General features: G+C 47.8%; 2 protein-coding genes across 6 annotated transcripts in view; one reads left to right on the forward strand and one right to left on the reverse strand.

Annotated features, from left to right (window-relative positions):
- The window catches only part of GPC3 (glypican 3), a 252,285-nt gene that overhangs the window by 13,514 nt on the left and 219,870 nt on the right, over nt 1–18,901 (reverse strand). The gene's annotated exons all lie outside the window — the stretch shown is intronic.
- The window catches only part of LOC310669115 (uncharacterized protein), a 32,995-nt gene continuing 20,500 nt past the window's right edge, over nt 6,407–18,901 (forward strand). The window contains exon 1 of the mRNA XM_083422711.1: nt 6,407–6,491. The gene's annotated coding sequence lies outside the window, so the exon portion shown is untranslated. The remainder of the gene's footprint in view (nt 6,492–18,901) is intronic.

An 18,901-nucleotide genomic window follows, 5' to 3' on the forward strand; every position in this document is an offset into this window, starting at 1 on the left:
CCAACACAAACTTTGTCCAGTAAAATAATGTAAGGGACTCAGAATGAAAGGAGCTTAGCTGTTCCTTTGCTCCTGTTATTTTAAAGCAGAAATAACTTTGGTTTCTCCCGAGCCTGGAGACAAAGCCCTGAAGTGCAAAGCATGCTCAGCTCCTCAGCTCCCCATGAAAAGGGCCTTCAAATATTCACTAGGACAAGTAATGGACTTATTAGAGGGATGAAAGGAGGGGCTTTTCAGAGAGAGAGCCCCTGCGCTTTAGTCCTGTCATATCAATGATCTTGCTTCAGAATTTCATTCTGTTTACATTCCTCTCCCCCCTCCCTTTTAAAATTCCCCCTCCGCCTCCAGCAGCATTAAAAGACTGACACTTGTAAAAATGCTCATTTATGTATGTTAATGCATGAGGTGCCAGGCATTGTGCAACATCAACTGGAGAGGGGGGAAGGGGGGGGGGAGAATGCCACGATAAAAAAAGAGGTGGAGCAAAGCACTCATGCAACAGTTTCAAAAAGTGTGTTCTGTTTTATGAAGGAGCCCAATACATTTGCACCCTCCTATGGGCAAGGTCACACATTTAAAGAGTGGGGGGAGAAGCCTGATCTCACAAGTGACTAGCCTGTATCTGACATCTGCATAAACACAATGGGGCCTACCACTGCTGGGGGGCTATTCCTCTGTGCAGCCCCGCATGGCAATTTCACAGAAGCAAAGTGAGCTATTGTGCACAGGATATTTCAGGTTTGGAAAAGGTTCAGAAAAGGGCAGCCAAACTGATAAAGAGGATGGGGAGACCCCCCCCCCCCCGTGCAGTGCAGGGAAGTTGTAGCACTTGGGACTTTTTAGCTTAAAGGAGAGCAAGATGTCGTGATGTAAGTTTATAAAAGTGTGCATAGCATAGAGAAGCAGACAGAGAAGGCTGATAGAGAAAGTGGATGTACCATGAAGCTGAACGCTGGGAGATTCAGTGAGGCATATGGAAGGAAAGCACATCTCCGCACAGTGGAGCAATGGACCTCGCTCCACAGGAAGCAGTGATGGGCACCATGCAAGATGGCTTTAAAAGGGCCCCTTCAGGGTTTCAGACACTGGGGGCGGGGAGAACCATTGCCAGCTATACCTGGAATTGCACCTGGAGTTTCTGCAAACAAAGCTGATGCTCTGATGCTGAGTGACAGTCCTTTCCCTTTCAAGTTCCCCAGACAATTGCATATTCCGGTGGCAAGAAGATCTTGGTACTTGGGGAAGTTTTGATCTGACCTTCCCTGTGCCTGATTTTTCTTTTCCAACCATGGCATGCTAAATGTGGCATGGAGGCCATCTGTGTGTGCCTTGGGCAACACACAAGCATTGAAACCTTGTGCATCAAAGCATGTTGCCTTAGAGGCTCCCTTTGTTTCCCAGCCTGGATGTTTGTGGAATAATAAATCTGGATTTCAAGTGGGGTTGGGAGGAGAGAGAGCAGGGCAAGAGTGGGAACGCCAGTCACCAGAATTAGCTCCCTATTCAAAAGTCACATCATCAGGGGAGTGAATGTGCGCACGCAATGTGGCATCCGCTACTGGCTATTTCCAGCATCTGGCAAGGACGTGTGCTTCTGGACCTCTGGCTGCTCAGACACTTCTTTCCATCTGCTTTTCTGGATGACACCATCTCCCCTCCGAGGCTGATGGAACCAATCGCTAAGGCACGGGTGCCAGGCAAACCCAGACCTCTCCAAACTCCTAAAAATCCCCGCTCCAGAAAACAAAAAGGTGTGCCTTTTATTCTTGTTTACAAAAATATCCTACCTTTCTTCAGGGAATGCACAGAGCTCTCGCCCCCCTCCATATTTTATTCCCACAACAACCCCTATGAGGCAGCTTAGGCTGGGAGACTGTGGTTGGTCCAAGGTCACCCAGTGAGCTTCATGGGTGAGGAGGACCTGGAACCTGGGTCTCCCAGGTCCTACTCAAACACTATTGCCACCACTCCATTCTAGCTTGGAGCAGCAGCAGATGGCATGGTCTCCAAAGTGCAATGCAGAAGGTCCCAGGTTCAATTCCTGTCAGCATCTGCAGATGGGGCTGGGAGACAGCTCTGTCTGAAAATCTGGAAAATACTTAAGTAAATGGACTGATGTTCTGGCCCAGTCTAGGGCAGCTTCCTATACAGCACAACCCTGCACTGAAATCAACTGAGGGGGGAGCTCCACCTCTCCATCAGAGTACACAGATCAAGGGAAGTGGGTGGTTTTGCTTCCTGAGTGCCACAGTGTGGTTTGTGGTTAGAGAATCAGACTAGGACCTGGGAAACCAGGGTTCAAATCTTCACTGGGTGTGACCTTGAGCACAGTCAATGTATTTCAGTCTAACCTACCTCACAGGGCTGTTGTGAGGAAAGATGGGAGAAGACAATATTATGCACACCACCTTGAGCTCCTTGAAGAAACAGGTGGGATAGAAATGGAACCAACAAACAATATGGAATTCTTCTTGTTCATGTTTCCCCCCCTCCCCCAAGGTGCTCAAGGTGGCCTACATGGTTTTCTCCCTCTCCTCATTTAATCACCACAATAACCCTGTGAGGGGGGTTAGCCTGAGAGAGGCAATGACTGGCCCCCAAGTTTGCCCATTGAGCTTCACAGTTGAGTGGGGATTCAAACCCTAGTCTCCCATGTCCTGCCCCCCCAACACCCTTCCAAAGATTGGCTTTGACAGGAGTTTTACAAAATCTCGTACAATATTCAAAGCAAAATCCTGTTTCATATGTAATAACCGTCAGCTCCAGCTACTTGAAATTAACTTTGTGCAGAAAAAAATATGACTGGTATGTTTGTGTGTGTGTTTAGCACTAGCTGCAATTTGTGCCTGAAAAGGCGACGTGAGACAAGCAGTGTTTTTTTGTTGTTGAAAATCAATTTACTGTCTTTTGTACAACAGTTGCCCTCCAGTGTGATTTAGGGAGCACGCAATAACTCCCAGGATACGTAGCTATGTTATGAGCTTTGCCTAACACAGAGGAGTTTTCTTGGGGGGGGGGGTGGAGAGCAAAAAGTAAAGAGCTGCAGTGAATTGATGGAGCTGAGAGAGAAACACAACATTGGGAGTGGGGGAAGAGGGAAGAGATATTACTGATATCCCGGTAATAAGCAAAAGTCCCACCAGGCAGCTTGAGCGGTATGGTAAATAGAAACAGGAAAAGGCTCTCCCCACTCTAACCCCCTCTTTGATAACAGCTGTTTGAAAGAGTGAGTTCCTAGAACAGGAAGCACCTTTCAGAGACCCAAAATAGCGGCAGTTGCAACCCCTCCCATGCTCAAAGTGAGGAGGAGGGTGCACTTAAGCCAAAGTAAGGAGAGGCTGAAACAAGGTGCCAGACTCACTGCTGAATGCAGGCTTTGCCATCCTAGTACCCTTTCAGATGTTTTACACTGCAACTCCCACCCCCCTGGCCACTGACTGTGCTCACAGGGTGGGATGAGTGGTTGCCAGGTTGTCAAAGGCTGCACCAAACTGCTTCAAGGCAAGGAGCAAAGGAAGTCTCCTTATACTGAACCAGACTAATGGTCCCTCCAGCTCAGTATTCTTCTTTGGCGACCCCTCGTAGCCAAGTAAGATTGTCTTCCATGAAAACGGTTTTAACCGTGAGTCCGTAAGTGACTGTGGAGGCCAATTCTGGATCCACACGTCCTTCCACAGTGGGGACATTGGTTTCAGGCAGTATCACGGTGAGGGTTTGCCAAGAACGCCTTCCTCTTAACACATTTCTCCCTTTTGTCCTGAGTTCGAGCGTCTTCAAAGCCCCTGACACCTTTGGTCAAGGCTGTTCTCCAACTGGAGTGCTTGCAGGCCAGTGTTTCCCAGTTATCAGTGCTTACACTACATTTTTATTGTCTACAATGACTGGCAGAAGCTCTCCAGGGCTTCAGGCAGGGAGTCTCTCCCAACTCTTCCTGGAGATGTCAGGGATTGAACCTGAGACCTTCTGCATTCCAAGCAGGTGCTCTACCACTGACCTCTGCCTCTTCCCCACAAGGTCAGCCTCTGTTTTGGTCATACTACCACCAATGCTTTATTGATTGTATTTTGTGATGTTGTGTTGATTTGATCCTTACATGTTGTACTCTGCCTTATGAAAGTGCAGGTTATAAATTCAAAAAAATATAAAGCCATCATTCTCCATCCCATTTTCAGCTATCTTGCCAGGAAATTGGTTCCTTGCTTCTTTTCAAGATTTATATACTTCCCAAGATTTATATACCACTTAACTATAACAAACCCTCAAATCAATTTACAAAAGTAATATAAGAATAATGTAAAACAGTAAAAACAACAGTTTAAAACATTTAAAAATTATTAAAATCAAATATTAGCTGAAAACCAAATAAATAATAAATAATAATAATAATAATAATAATAATAATAATAATAATTTTATTTATATCCTGCCCTCCCCAGCCGAAGCCGGGCTTAGGGCGGCTAACAACACTAAAATAGTGCAACATTATAAAAACATTATAAAAATTAATTAAAATCAAAATTGATGGCAACCATAAACTAAAGTTTTGTAAAGATTGCCAAAGTAGGGAGTCAGGCTGTGCCCTGACCAAAGGCCTGGTGGAAAAGCTCTGTCTTGCAGGCCCTGCGGAAAGATGTCAAGTCCCGCAGGGCCCTGGTCTCTTGTGACAGAGCGTTCCACCAGATTGGAGCCACATCTGAAAAAGCCCTGGCTCTAGTTGAGGCCAGCCTAACTTCTCTGTGTCCTGGGACCTTCAAGATGTTTTTATTTGAAGACCGTAAGTTCCTCTGTGGGGAATACCAGGAGAGGTGGTCCCGTAGGTACGAGGGTCCTAGGCCGTATAGGGCTTTAAAGGTTAAAACCAGCACCTTAAACCTGATCCTGTACCCCACCGGGAGCCAGTGCAGCTGGTATAGCACCGGGTGAATGTGATCTCGCAGCAAAGACCCCGTAAGGAGTCTCGCTGCGGCATTCTGCACCCTCTGGAGTTTCTGGGTCAGTCTCAAGGGCAGCCCCACGTAGAGCGAGTTACAATAATCCAGTCTGGAGGTGACCATCGCATGGATCACAGTGGCTAGGTCAGGGCGAGAGAGGTAAGGAGCCAACTGCTTAGCTTGGCGGAGATGGAAAAATGCCGCCTTTGTTGTAGCTGCAATCTGCGCCTCCATGGAGAGGGAGGTATCGAAGATTACACCCAAACTCTTAACGGACGGTGCTGGCACTAATTGCACCCCCCGCAAGAGATGGGAGTTGCCGCCTCAATCATATATCACATATCTGTGTGGGCTTGTGAAAGCAAAAAAGCTTTTAACAGGCACAGAAAATAGTAGAGTGAAGTCACCTGCCTGATGTCAATGGGCAGGAAGCTCCAGAGGCTGACTTCTTGCAAATGGAGGGCAAGCACTGGGCTGCCCTGCGACAGCACCAGTTCCACAGACTGAAGGGACTGAGTGGGTGCGTGTGAGGGGAAGATGATCTTGCAGGTAAATGGGTCCCAAGGTGTTAAGGAACAACCTCACCTTTAAATTGTCCAGGTAGTTTGTTCATTTATTAGACTTCTACCCCATGATTCCTCCCAAAAGGGCCCAGGATGGCAAACAACAAAAAGTTAAAACAATATTTCTTGTTCCCCAAAAAGAAAAAAGGCATTTTAACTATTTTGAAACAATTAAGAAAAATCTAAAAATACCCATAACATCTAAACACATTTAGAAGCAAGCACCTACCCTCACAGCTGCTAATTTCAAGTATCGTTAAGTCACCCGGCACCTGGGTGAACAGGAACGTTCTAAAATTTATCCTGAAAAGTCAGAATGGACTTTGGCCAAGCAAACTACCGTATTTTTCGCTCTATAAGACGCACCAGACCACAAGATGCACCTAGTTTTTGTAGGAGGAAAACAAGAAAAAAAATATTCTGAATCTCAAAAGCCAGAACAGCAAGAGAGATCGCTGCACAGTGAAAGCAGCAATCCCTCTTGCTGTTCTGGCTTCTGGGATAGCTGCGCAGCCTGCATTCGCTCCATAAGATGCACACACATTTCCCCTTACTTTTTAGGAGGGAAAAAGTGAGTCTTATAGAGCAATAAATATGGTAATCGTAAGAACCTGGTGTGTGGCTTGGTAGACTTTTGACAAAAACTCCAGGCTCAACAGGCGATAATCAAGCTCCATCTGACCACAGGACCCCATTAGGCCACATTTTTTTAGTTACTGGATTTATCTCTCACCTCGTTTCATAGTTGCCATTCTCTCCTCCCCATTTAATCCCCACAACAACCCTGTGAGGTAGGTTAGGCTGGAAGGCAGGGACTGGCCCAAGGCCACCCAGGGAGCTTCACAGCCAGGCAGGGATTTCAAACTTGGTCTCCCAGCTCCTAGCCTGACACTCTAACCTACTGAAGTTCTCACCCTGGGCCAGCAGGGGGATACTGTAGATAGCTATGCAAATAAGGGATCGAAAGTGACGCTCAGTGATTGGATAGTTTTAGAAAGTTGTTACAATTATGTGTACTGGAGCTCTATATAAGCAGGCTGACTGAACCCTTCAGTTCAGTTCTTTTCTGGCCTCTGAATAAACAAGAGCTGTTTGAAGAATCGCTGTGTTGTCTGATATGTTCACCCACAACTTAACACTGACGACGAGGATGGGATCGATGGACATCAGAGCACAGCCAGATGCGGACACCCTCTGAACTGAGCTGAATCACTGAGCGAAATCACTGAACAGAACCAATTCAGAGCTGACTGTTCTGACTAGAGCACTGTGTTCCATCCATCGCCCTCCACGCTGGCATAGGAATCATGGCTTCACTTGTGCCTCTACCGCCGTTTGCGCCAGCCTCTGAATCATGGGACTCCTACCTCGCTCAGTTAGACTGCTACCTCCAAGCCAATGAGCTGACAGAAGTATCACAGGAGCGGAAGTGAGGCCTATTCCTCAGCCTCTGTGGGCACAAGGTGTTTGAGACGGCCCGAGCATGGCTTGCACCTGAAGCAGTCCAGGCAGCACCGTGGGACACGATTCAAGAGAAGCTCTGCAACCACTACGCGCCAAAGCCGTCCAAGATTGCTGCCTGCCATGCGTTCTACCACCGGAACCAGGCAGAGGGGGAGTCAATTAACAACTACACTGCCACCCTCCGACAGGCTGCAATGCACTGCGAGTTCCGAGACTTAGACGATGCCCTGATGGATCGAATTGTCTGCGGGGTCCGGGACATCTGGCTGCAACGGTGTCTCCTTGCCAAGCTGGACCTAACGCTGCAGAAAGCCATTGAGGAGGCCGTAGCCTTGGAAGCTGCTGAACGCTTCGCCCAGGAGATCCGCAAGGCAAGCAGCCCGCGTCTTGCTGGGAAGCCAGTTCCAATCACAGTTCCATCACAAAGAGGCCAGCAGTGATGAGGCATCCTCCAGTGAAGACGATGACATGCACCAGACAAAGCGGGAGCGCAGGAAGTTCCAACAGAAGTCCAAGGGCCAATCGGAATGTGCCGGCTGCAGAAGGTACCATTTCTGTGCCAAGTGTTGATTCAAAGACGCCATCTGTCGGACGTGTTCCAGAAGGGGCCACATTGCTAAGGTCTGCCGAGCGGCTCCAACCGGCACCCCCCCTTCACCGACTCACAAGTCCAAGTCTTCAGTCCGCCAAGGAAAACTGTTTCGCTCTCACCAACTGCCACTGCCCATCTGGAACCACGATTGGCCAAACCGACTCGCCTACGCGACGCAAGCTGAATGTCACGGTTCTCATTGAAGGAGCTCCATGTGACATGGAGATCGACACCGGGTCTGCCCTGTCCATCGTGTCTTGGAGCACCATCAAAAGACTGGTACCCAGAGTGTCCAAAAGGCAACTCGACTCTCACCGCATACACCTGAGAGACTACCAGGGAAACGACATCCCCGTGGTAGGCGTCGGCCGGTTCCGGATCGCCTTCTAGGATTTTTCGTGCCTGCTCCGACTGGCCAAGCCTCCCAGGGCTAGACTGGTTTGATGCCCTCAGCCTGGAAGTCACTGGCATCAACTGCATCTCTAATGCAGAGACTGAGGGTCTGGTCAAAGACTTTGCTGAGGTTTCTGACGGCACTTTGGGGCAATATACAGGTACGCCCATCTCCTTTAGCCTTGATCCACAAGTCGCCCCCATCAAGCTAAAGCCACGCTGGGTTCCCTTTGTTCTCAAGGCTAAGGTGGATGAACAACTGGACAAGCTGATCGCCCAAGGAGTTTTGGAGCCCGTTGACCATGCCAAGTGGGAAACCCCCATCGTCACGCCTGTCAAGCCGGACGGGTCGGTGAGAATCTGCACCGACTACAAGTGCACGATCAACAAGGCCCTTCAGCAGCACGCTTACCCGGTTCCTGTTGTCCAACACCTGCTGCATTCCCTGGGTGAGGGTAAGCTCTTTGCTAAGCTGGACCTTGCCCAAGCCTATCAACAACTGCCCGTCGATGATGCCACTGCTGAAGCCCAGACGATCGTCACGCACCAGGGGCATTCCGTTGCCACCTTTTGCAGTTCAGGGTGAGTGTGGCTCCTGGCATTTTCCAAAGCCTTATGGAGCATCTCCTGCAAGGGCTTCCGGGCATGGTACCATATTTTGACGATGTCTTGGTATCCGCAGACTCACACCAGCAGCTGTTCGAGCGCCTCCGCACCGTGCTGACCAGGTTCCAGGAGGCCAGGCTCAAGGTAAAGAGGGAGAAGTGTCAGATCACCACTCCATAGGTGGAGTTCCTGGCCTATCTTATCGACGCCTCCGGCCTTCACCCGACCACATCCAAGATTCGCGCTATCCAGCAGGCCCCCATCCCAAAGAACAAGTCGAGTTGCAGGCATTCCTGGGACTGCTGAACTTTTACAACATGTTCCTGCCCCACAAAGCCACGGTGGCTGAGCCTCTTCACCGACTCCTCAGTCCTGGGGTCATCGGGAGATGGCCGCCTTCAACGCGGCCAAGGCTCTCCTTTCATTGGACAGTGTGCTGGTACAGTACAGCGAAGCCAGGCCGCTGGTCCTTGCCTACGACGCCTCACCTTTTGGCATCGCCGCTGTCCTTAGTCACCATTTTCCAGATGGAAGAGAAGCACGTCTCGCCTACTTTTCCAGGACGCTATCTCTGACTGAACGGAATTACAGCCAGTTCGACAAGGAGGCACTGGCACTTGTGGCTGGAGTGAAGAGGTTCCATTAATACCTCTACGGCAGGACTTTTTACCTCATCACCGACCACAACCCGCTCCTGGGCCTCCTCGCCGGTGATCGACCAACTCCACCGGTCCTCTCACCACGCATGCTGCGATAGACTGTTTTCTGGTTGCCTACCACTACCGGCTCGTCCATCGCCCGGGGAAATCGATGGGCTGTGCCGACGCCCTCAGCCGTTGCCCTCTTCCAGCGTTTGTGGAAGACCCGGCTCCTGCTTCATCGCTCCTCCTGATTGAGGATCTTCCAGCAGCGCCTGTATTGGCTGCCACTGTGGCCTCCGCATCTGCCCAGGATTGCACCATCAGCCGTGTGCTCAACTGGGTGTGGAGGGGGTGGCCACAAGGGCCTTTTGCATCGGAGTTCCAGCCCTTCACAACCAGACAACATGAACTCTTGGCTCATCACGGCTGTCTGCTGTGGGGAGACCGCGTCGTGATTCCCCAAAGACTCCATCAACGTGTCCTTGAGGCGCTGCATGTTGGCCACCTGGGATTGGTCAAAATGAAGGCGTTACATCTGGTGGCCTAACATGGACGATGCCATCACTGCCTGGGTTTCCGCCTGTCAAGCGTGCCAAGAATCAAGGCCTGCACCACTGGCAGCTAAGGGACACACCTGGGAGATGCCCAAGACACCCTGGTCGAGGGTGCACATCGATCTGGCCGACCCCTTTCACGGACGGACCTTTATGGTAGTGGTGGACACCTATTCCAAATGGCTAGAGGTGGCCCTAATGCCCTCTACCACTACGGAGGCAGTCATCCGGGTGCTGCGAGGACTCTTTGCGACGCATGGGTGTCCTGATGTCCTTGTCTCCAACAACGGACCGCAGTTCACCTCAGGCACTTTCGAGTGATACCTTTCAGGACTGGGTATCCGCCATGCCCTAACAGCACCATTTCATCCATCCAGCAACAAGCAAGCAGAGAGAATGGTGCGCTCGGCAAAAGAGGCACTGGCGCGCCTGGACCTGGGAGACTGGCATGAGCAGGTTTCTGAATACTTGTTTGTGCAACATATCACCCCTAATGCGGGTACAGGGAGGAGTCCTGCCGAACTGCTTATGGGCCGCCGCCTCAGGTCTCCGCTCAACCGGCTGCACCCAGACTTTGCCGTGGCCGAACCTCCAGGCTATGCCAATGACCCACGGTTATTTGTTCCAGGAAACCAGGTCTTTGCCCGGAACTTTGTGGGGGACATTCCTTGGGTGCCAGCCACAGTAGTGGGAGTCACTGGACCTCGCTCATACCACGTGGCACTCGAAGACGGACGTTTGTGGCGCCGGCACATAGACCAGCTTAGGCGCAGGGTTGGGGATTTGGACACTACCGCAGCGCCCCCAACTGCGCTCATGGCTCCAGAACAGACACTTACAGATGGCGAGGCTCCACCTACACCTCTCACAAACTGCAGGCATGGAGCCTAACCAAGCCGTTTCAGAGGGTCTGCTGAACTTCCCACAGACTCAGACCACTGCCGTGCCTGACATTCCGCCAACTCCACTCGCGGATGTTCCACCCACAACAGCGGATCCAGGGGACTTGGTTTCAACGCCACCTAGGGTCGCGCCACAGCCTCAGCAAGAATCGGGCAGCCCACCGGACCTGGGTACCGCTCCCCGGCAGTCTGGCAGAATTTCCAAGCGCCCAAGTTATTTAAAGGGCTATGTTGTTGGACTTGTAATACTGTTGGTCTAATGGAAGTATGTGAAATGTAACCGATATGCTTTTGTGCCTAATTTCGTGTAGTGCTGTATATACGGAAACCATTACGATTGTAACTGACGCCTTATCTCAGTGGGGAGGGGTGTTATGTCCTGAAGTTCTCACCCTGGGCCAGCAGGGGGATACTGTAGATAGTTATGCAAATAAGGGATCGAAAGTGACGTTCAGTGATTGGATAGTTTTAGAAAGTTGTTACGATTATATGTACTGGAGCTCTATATAAGAAGGCTGACTGAACCCTTCAGTTCAGTTCTGTTCTGGCCTCTGAATAAACAAGAGCTGTTTGAAGAATCGCTGTGTCGTCTGATATGTTCACCCACAACTTAACAACTATGCCACCACTGACTCTAAATGTCCTACTTTACAGAGAGTGCTCTGTCTGGAGGGCTGCCTGTCCAAGAGGAAGAACTTTGCTCCATCCCAGCTAGCAGCTGGACAGCACAGTAAGTACACATTCAGGCCAACTGCTCCCAGTCGTCTGCTCTTCAGTGTGATGCATTAACTCTGCCCGTACCCCTGCCCGTACGGGCCAGTCTTGACAGACTCTAGGGTTGTGCGCCCATCTCACTTAAGAGGCCGAGGGCCAGCGCTGTCCAGAGACACTTCCGGGTCACGTGGCCAGCGTGACAAAGCTGCATCTGGCGAGCCAGCGCAGCACACAGAAACGCCGTTTACCTTCCCGCCAGTAAGCGGTCCCTATTTATCTACTTGCACCCAAGGGTGCTTTCGAACTGTTAGGTTGGCAGGCGCTGGGACCGAACGACGGGAGCGCACCCCGCCGCGGGGATTCGAACCGCCGACCTTTCGATCGGCAAGCCCTAGGCGCTGAGGCTTTTACCCACAGCGCCACCCGCGTCCCACATAACTCTCTATTTAACTTACAGCAATTATTTGTAAATTTGCATCTATCCATATATGCTCTCTATGGGCATGTGCAAAATTTTATGCAATGCCCATGTCCTTTTTTCTTTTTGCAAACGCCCAAGTGGCAACCGTAGATCTTGTCTGATGTATATCAAGAGTCATTGTCATGCACTACTATTAAACATGCACCAAGATCTCTAGGTGCCAGGCCAGGTTGGCCTATGTAAAATGAACAAATCTGGCCAGACGACCAGATTCACTTCTCTCTCTCTCTCTCTCTCTCTCTCTCTCTCTCTCTCACACACACACACACACACACACACCCTCTGCTTCTCCAGATACAGCTAATCCAGAAACAGATGTAATTCCGGAAACACAGAAAGAGCCAAGATGACCTAAATCCTGAAATGGCCACCGCAAGAACATTTTGCATCTTATTTAACTGAATTAACTCATTTGTGCAGCAGCTGCTGCAAACTGAACTACTTCCATGGGTTACAAGCTTTGCATTTCTCACTGAAAAGAAATTCAATTCTCTTGGTCAAGAGAAACCTTATCAAACAAAAAAAGCAAGTACAGGTAGATGTTCCCTGGGACTTGATTAAGGAGCGCATAAATGTTAAGAATATAACAAATGCACACTGGGTGCAGCATCCTACCTCACAGAGGCCAATCAGAGGCCTTTAAGGAAGTTGCAAATAGGGACAAAGGAAACAGCCCTCTTCTGCTGTTGCTGGCCGCTCCTCCTGAGTTGGTATTCAGACTTTCTCAACCAGATCACAATCAAAGTGCCAAATTCCAGCCCAGGGCTCCTCCACCAGGATCCAAAACCCTTTCTTCTAGCACTGATCTCTGGGCTTCCAATCTAGTAACGCAGAAGATCTTATATACAGAAGACATACAACCCAGTCATGCCAAATATTCTCTTGTGCTCCATCTCATAGCTTTGTCAGCCTTCCAGGATTAAGGATTAAGGCTGCAGGTGACAGAAAGGACACTTTTCTGCTTGAGACCCTAGAAAGTTTCTGCCAGTCAGAAGAAATGGACGGACCACTATCCATAGACCACAGAACGGGGGGGGGGGGACCACTTTTGTCCACTGGGCCAGATCCAACCCACTTTTGGCCAGATTTGAGCAGTGGAACCAATCCTGCCAAAATTCATCTTTTCAGGCGAGTGTGTAGGATTTGTGCTTTTTAATACATTACTGGATGAACATTAAATATCGCATTGTTTGTTGTTTTACATTTTAAATTGCTTTTATTGTATTTTATTTTTTCAAGTTGCTTTGAAACTCTTTCTTTTGTATTGTTATAGGGTTTTTTAGGGGGTCAGTCTGGATGTCTTTGTGGTCCCCTTCTAGGCCTGTGATCCTTTATCTATGAGGTTAGGATCTATAAAAGGAAGTCAGTCAAACCAGCTATTTTGTAAAGGTAATGGCCACAGCTGCTCAGCTAAGTATCCATAATCAGCATCTTAAATAGGTTGCTCTGTTGTCATAGAAACAAATGGGTGGACCTTTCCCTAACTCACCTGTCATCCTAGGATGGAGAACAACGGACTAAGATGGGCTGGGGGTGTGGGGGAGTTTTGGCTAATGCCGCAAGCTGGGTACATAGAAGCTTGCCTTGCTCTGCGCTGAATCTCAAAGCTGGGGCTCAGGGGTCTCTCTGGGAACCTAATGGGAAGGCAAGATCTGTTGGGGTTGTGAGCCCCTCCATTCTATGCTCAGGTTGTATATATGTGTGGATAAAAACATGTATCACCACAGTCCCCACCGGCCTTCATTCCAAGGAAACCAAATCCCGGGTAAGCGCTGGAACCCTGGTGTCTCTTGCTGCTTGGAGATTGGGGCGCCCTCTCAGCTGCCGCTTTGTGTCTGGCTCTGGTTCTCCTGCCCTGTCTTTTGCACTGGGCTCTAGGTTCTAGAGGCACACAAAGCAGATCCTGTAAGTCAGAAATCTGTTCTAGTTTCTGCCACAGAGTCCTTTGCAAAGGACTGGGAGGAGGTGCTTTGGCAGCATTGCTGCTGCTGCCTTGGAAGACAAACTGGGTTCTAAAGACAACTATGATAAATGTTGGACTGAGATAAAGAAAGATTTAGAAATATGGTCAAATTTGAAGCTATCACTGTTAGGCCGTATTGCTGCGATAAAGATGAATGTATTGCCCAGAATGTTATTTCTATTTCAGACACTGCAAATTATTGACAAAATGGACTGTTTCAAGAAGTGGCAGAAAGACATGTCCAGATTTGTCTGGCAGGGCAAAAAGCCAAGAATAAAATTTAAAATATTGACTGATGCAAAAGAAAGAGGAGGCTTTGCCCTGCCAGACCTGAAACTCTATTATGAATCAGCAGCTTTCTGTTGGTTGAAAGAATGGCTGCTTCTTGACAACACAGCCATTTTGGATTTAGAAGGATTCAATAATGTTTTTGGTTGGCATGCATATTTATGGTATGAAAAGGTCAAAGTGCATAGAATGTTTAAAAATCACATTGTCAAGAAAGCATTGTTTAATGTCTGGACAAGGTATAAAGATTTACTTGAAAATAAAACCCCAAGGTGGTTGTCACCAATGGAAGCAAAAGCTCTAAAAAAGCTCAATATGGAGGCCAAATGGCCAAAATATTGGGAAATTTTAGAGCAGGAGGGAGATAAACTAAAACTGCAGAGTTTTGAAAAACTAAAAAGTAAAGTGCGAGACTGGCTTCATTATCATCAGATAATGGAGGCATACAAACTGGACAGAAAAATTGGCTTCCAGGTGGAAAAATCAAAATTGGAAACAGAATTGCTAGAACCCAAAAGTAAGATTTTGTCAAGAATGTATAACTTGCTGCTGAAATGGAATACTCAGGACGAAACAGTAAAATCTGCTATGATTAAATGGGCACAAGATGTTGGGCATAACATAATGATGGCTGACTGGGAACAGTTATGGACCACTGGTATGAAATTCACGGCATGCAATGCCTTAAGAGAGAATATTATGAAAATGATATACAGGTGGTACATGACACCAGTCAAGCTAGCAAAAATCTATCATTTGCCCGATAATAAATGTTGGAAATGTAAAGAAACCGAAGGTACATTTTTTCACCTTTGGTGGACGTGCCCAAGGATTAAGACCTTCTGGGAAATGATTTATAATGAAATGAAAAAGGTGTTTAAATACACCTTCCCGAAGAAACCAGAGGCCTTTCTCCTGGGCATGGTCGGCCAACAGGTGCAAAAGAAGGATAGAACTTTCTTTATGTATCCCACAACAGCAGCAAGAATACTCATCGCGCAGTTTTGGAAGACACAAGAACTACCCACTCTGGAAGATTGGCAGATGAAGGTGATGGACTACATGGAATTGGCAGAAATGACTGGCAGTATCAGAGACCAGGGAGAAGAGACGGTGGAAGAAGATTGGAATAAATTTAAAGACTATCTACAGAAATATTATAAAATTAATGAATGTTAGAATGACATCGGATTGAACATAAAAGGTTATTAGTAATAAAGTGGTGAAGGACTATAGAAAATTCAAAGATTAAAAGGTGTAAAATTAAAAGGCTTTAATTTGTTGAGATATTAAGGAGATTAAGATATATTAAGATATTAAGATGAAGATAAAAATTAGGTAAGACAGAGGGAAGGGATTTGCTGATCAAATATATGAATTGGAATACAGTGAAGGGAGGTGCGGGGAAGTCTGGGAAATAAGTTAATGCAAGGAATATTATGAAATGGAATTGCTTTTAACTGGTTTTTTGTGTGTCTCTTTTTCTTTTTGTGTTGCTTTCTCTGTTTTGTTTGTTTTTTGTATTTTTGTATTTTTGTACTTTGTATTTTTCTGTTATTTTTTCTTTTTATGTAAAAACCTTAATAAAAAAGATTATAAAAAAAATGGAAGACAAACTGGGTTCTTCAAGAGTGGGTAATCAGACTAACCATTATTTTCCTGCCATATTACACACAGATCAAATCCAGACAGAACTGCAAACCCATCTCCAAAAGAGGAGAGGGAACTGATAAGCAAATTCCTTTTTGATGGCTACACGCACCAGAAAACCATTGCTCTGACTTCGTATCCATTACTTTAAAATTTAAAAGTATGGTGAGCAACAACAAGCAACAGCAATAGACCAATTAGCAATTCCAGTTGCAATTAAAATGGAGTGAGAAGACTCCTCCCTCTTCCTCTAATAAATCTGCATTTTGACAAGGAATTCTTGATTTCCAATCAAGACTTCTTTGAAAACAAAACAAAAGAAGAGAAATTTCAGCTAATGTGCTCACACACTTTCAAGATAACAGTTCTGCTGCAGTGTTTTATATGCTGGCAATACGCCGGCTCTCATGGAAAGATAATCCTCTTGGAGCTTGGACGTGTCTCCCCCTTGCCTTTCTCCCATGCTAGGGTAGAATTAATGCCTTGTAAAACAGCAGGCTCTTTCCAACATTGGTTCATTCAAATAGTAAGTCATTAAGAGCCCAAAATAAATAAGGTAAGACTTCACTATAACCCTAAGTTTGGAATTTGGAAGAAAAGTTTGCTGGCTCACAAGATAGCTACAACTGGCTGCAGCCACCCTCTGATACCACAAGAGGCTCTGTTTCTAGGGTGGGAAATTCAGAGAAGAACAGACCTATTCACCTATGGCGAGTTAAGAACTTCTGCCAGGTTCCCAGGCAAAGAAGCTACCCAAACAGAGTCAGCTGAGGAGCAAGAACTGGGCAGAGGTGCAAGAACTAACCTGAGGAGCAAGAACTGACCTGCCATCTAGGATGCATAGCAGAGCACATGAATCTGTACACATATTCTGCCTTAAGAGTTGTCTACCTTCAGGAGCCTTCACACTGCTGTTTTCCAACATAAAAACAATACGCAATTGAAGCAGCTATGTACCTTCCCAGGGATGCGGGTGGCGCTGTGGGCTTGCCGATCAGAAGGCCGGTGGTTCGAATCCCTGCGACAGGGTGAGCTCCCGTTGCTCGGTCCCTGCTCCTGCCCACCTAGCAGTTTGAAAGCATGTCAAAGTGCAAGTAGATAAATAGGTACCGCTCTGGTGGGAAGGTAAACGGCGTTTCTGTGTGCTACTCTGGTTCGCCAGAAGCGGCCAGAAGCTGGCCACATGACCCGGAAGCTGTCCACCGGCTCCCTCGGCCAATAAAGCGAGATGAGCGCCACAACCCCAGAGTCATCTGCGACTGGACCTAATGGTCAGGGGTCCCTTTACCTTTATGTACCTTCCCCTGATTATGAGTTACTTCTTGAGTTCTTTTTATGAAGTGGAATAACAGCTGTGGGAAGAAGACTGTGGCAGGCAGCCTTGAGAAGGGGGAAAGCAGGGGTAAGTTAAATCTTGTTGCCACGAAACAGGATCCTTGCAAATCCAGTGGCTGTCTAGCAGTTTATAGCAAATATATCTGATGTCTGCCGGGGTCACAACAGTAAAGCCTGGAGCAAACTAATATTGGGTTGTATCCAACAATGCTTCCTCTTCTTCTCCTTTTTATGACAATTAGTAGTAGTAGTAGTAGTAGTAGCATTTCAGTTTATTCCCTGCCCTTCACCTGAAGGCCCCAGCACAATTTAAAATACAGCACTAAAAATGGTTTAAAAATACTGCCATCACAAAAATAGGGTGGGTCCCAAATATATATGTCTCATTTTACTCAGAGTAGAGCAATTAAAATTAACTTAAAATCAGTTGAAAGGTTTCATCTCTCAGGAATACTTGACATGGATGCTGACGGCTGCCAGAACCTCAATCGCCCCCAAATGGAAAACCTTGCAGGATTTGTGACTTTTGCTTTGGTATAAAAACATGTGGGTTTAGCATTGCTGGCTGGGGGGCGGGGGGCGGGGGGGAGCTTATAATTTACAAACTGCCAAAGGCTTGGAGGACCATGCAAAAAAATAATAATTTAAAAATCCATGCTAATTGTATACACAAATATAACTCTGTTGGTTAGAGTGTGGTGCTGAGAATGCAAAGGTTGCAGGTTTGAACCCCATACGGGCAGCTGCATATTCCTACATTGCCATATGCAGAAATGGACACAGGGAAACAAGTACAGTGTTAAAATGAGTAATAACATGTTTCTTATTTTATGTATATATTACCGTAATTGAACCTTAAAATATAAGGAGAGCCTGCAGGATTAGACCAATGATCGATCTGGTCCCACATCCTGCTCTCACAGTGGCCACCCAGACGCTCCAATGGGAAACCTGCAAGCGGGACCCCTGAGCACAAGAGCCACACTCTTCCATCCTGTGGCTCCCAGCAACTGGCGTTCAGAAGCCTTGCTGCCTCTGATTGTGGAGGCAGAGCAGGGGAGTTGTGTCCCATTTTGCTGCTTGAGGCAAAATGGGAAGTGGCTCTGCCACCTTCCTCAAGCTGCTGCCACTGCCACCACTGCCACGTGGCACCTCCCCCACATCACCTCTGCTGCCTGCATCGCCACTGCTTCTCTGCCAGAAGTCATAGAGCCAACTCCTAGTGGCTGAGGTCACTTCAGCACCCCAATGAAATATTTGAGGGGGCTAATAAAATAAAAAATGTGGGGCAGGGCTTACTTGCCCTCAACCCCAATATTTTATTCAAGTTGCACCCCTGCCAGTGGTGGAGGTTTCAGGGTGGGTTGTGTGAGGGAGGCTGTGAGTGTGATGCCTAGGGGACTTCTGCAGCCTGAGGCAGCTGCTTCACCCCACTTCATGGGTGGGCTGGCCCTGAGGCAGAGAAAAGCCATCATGGCTAGAATCCCCATCAAGTGCTCCCAATACATTAACTCCTTGCAAACAGAAGTCCTTATAAACACCCCTACTAGGGTAGAGTCCGTTTTGCTATTCCCATTTTCACAGCATAGAATCATACAGTTGTAGAGTTGGAAGGTACCCTGAGAGCCATCTAGTCCGCCCCCTACCATGTAGGAATCTCAGCTCAAGCATCCCTGACAAATGTTTACAGGTGGCAAGGCCGGGGAATGCCTGTTTGCCCAAGACCACCTAATGTAACCAGGGTGGAGCCAACATCTGAACTAGATGCTTTCCGGCTCACCCCTGTTAAGCCACTACTTCCCCCTAGTAGTCCTTCAATGGGCG

This window comes from Podarcis tiliguerta, assembly GCF_965153285.1.
Source record: "Podarcis tiliguerta genome assembly, chromosome: Z".
NCBI lineage: Eukaryota > Metazoa > Chordata > Lepidosauria > Squamata > Lacertidae > Podarcis > Podarcis tiliguerta.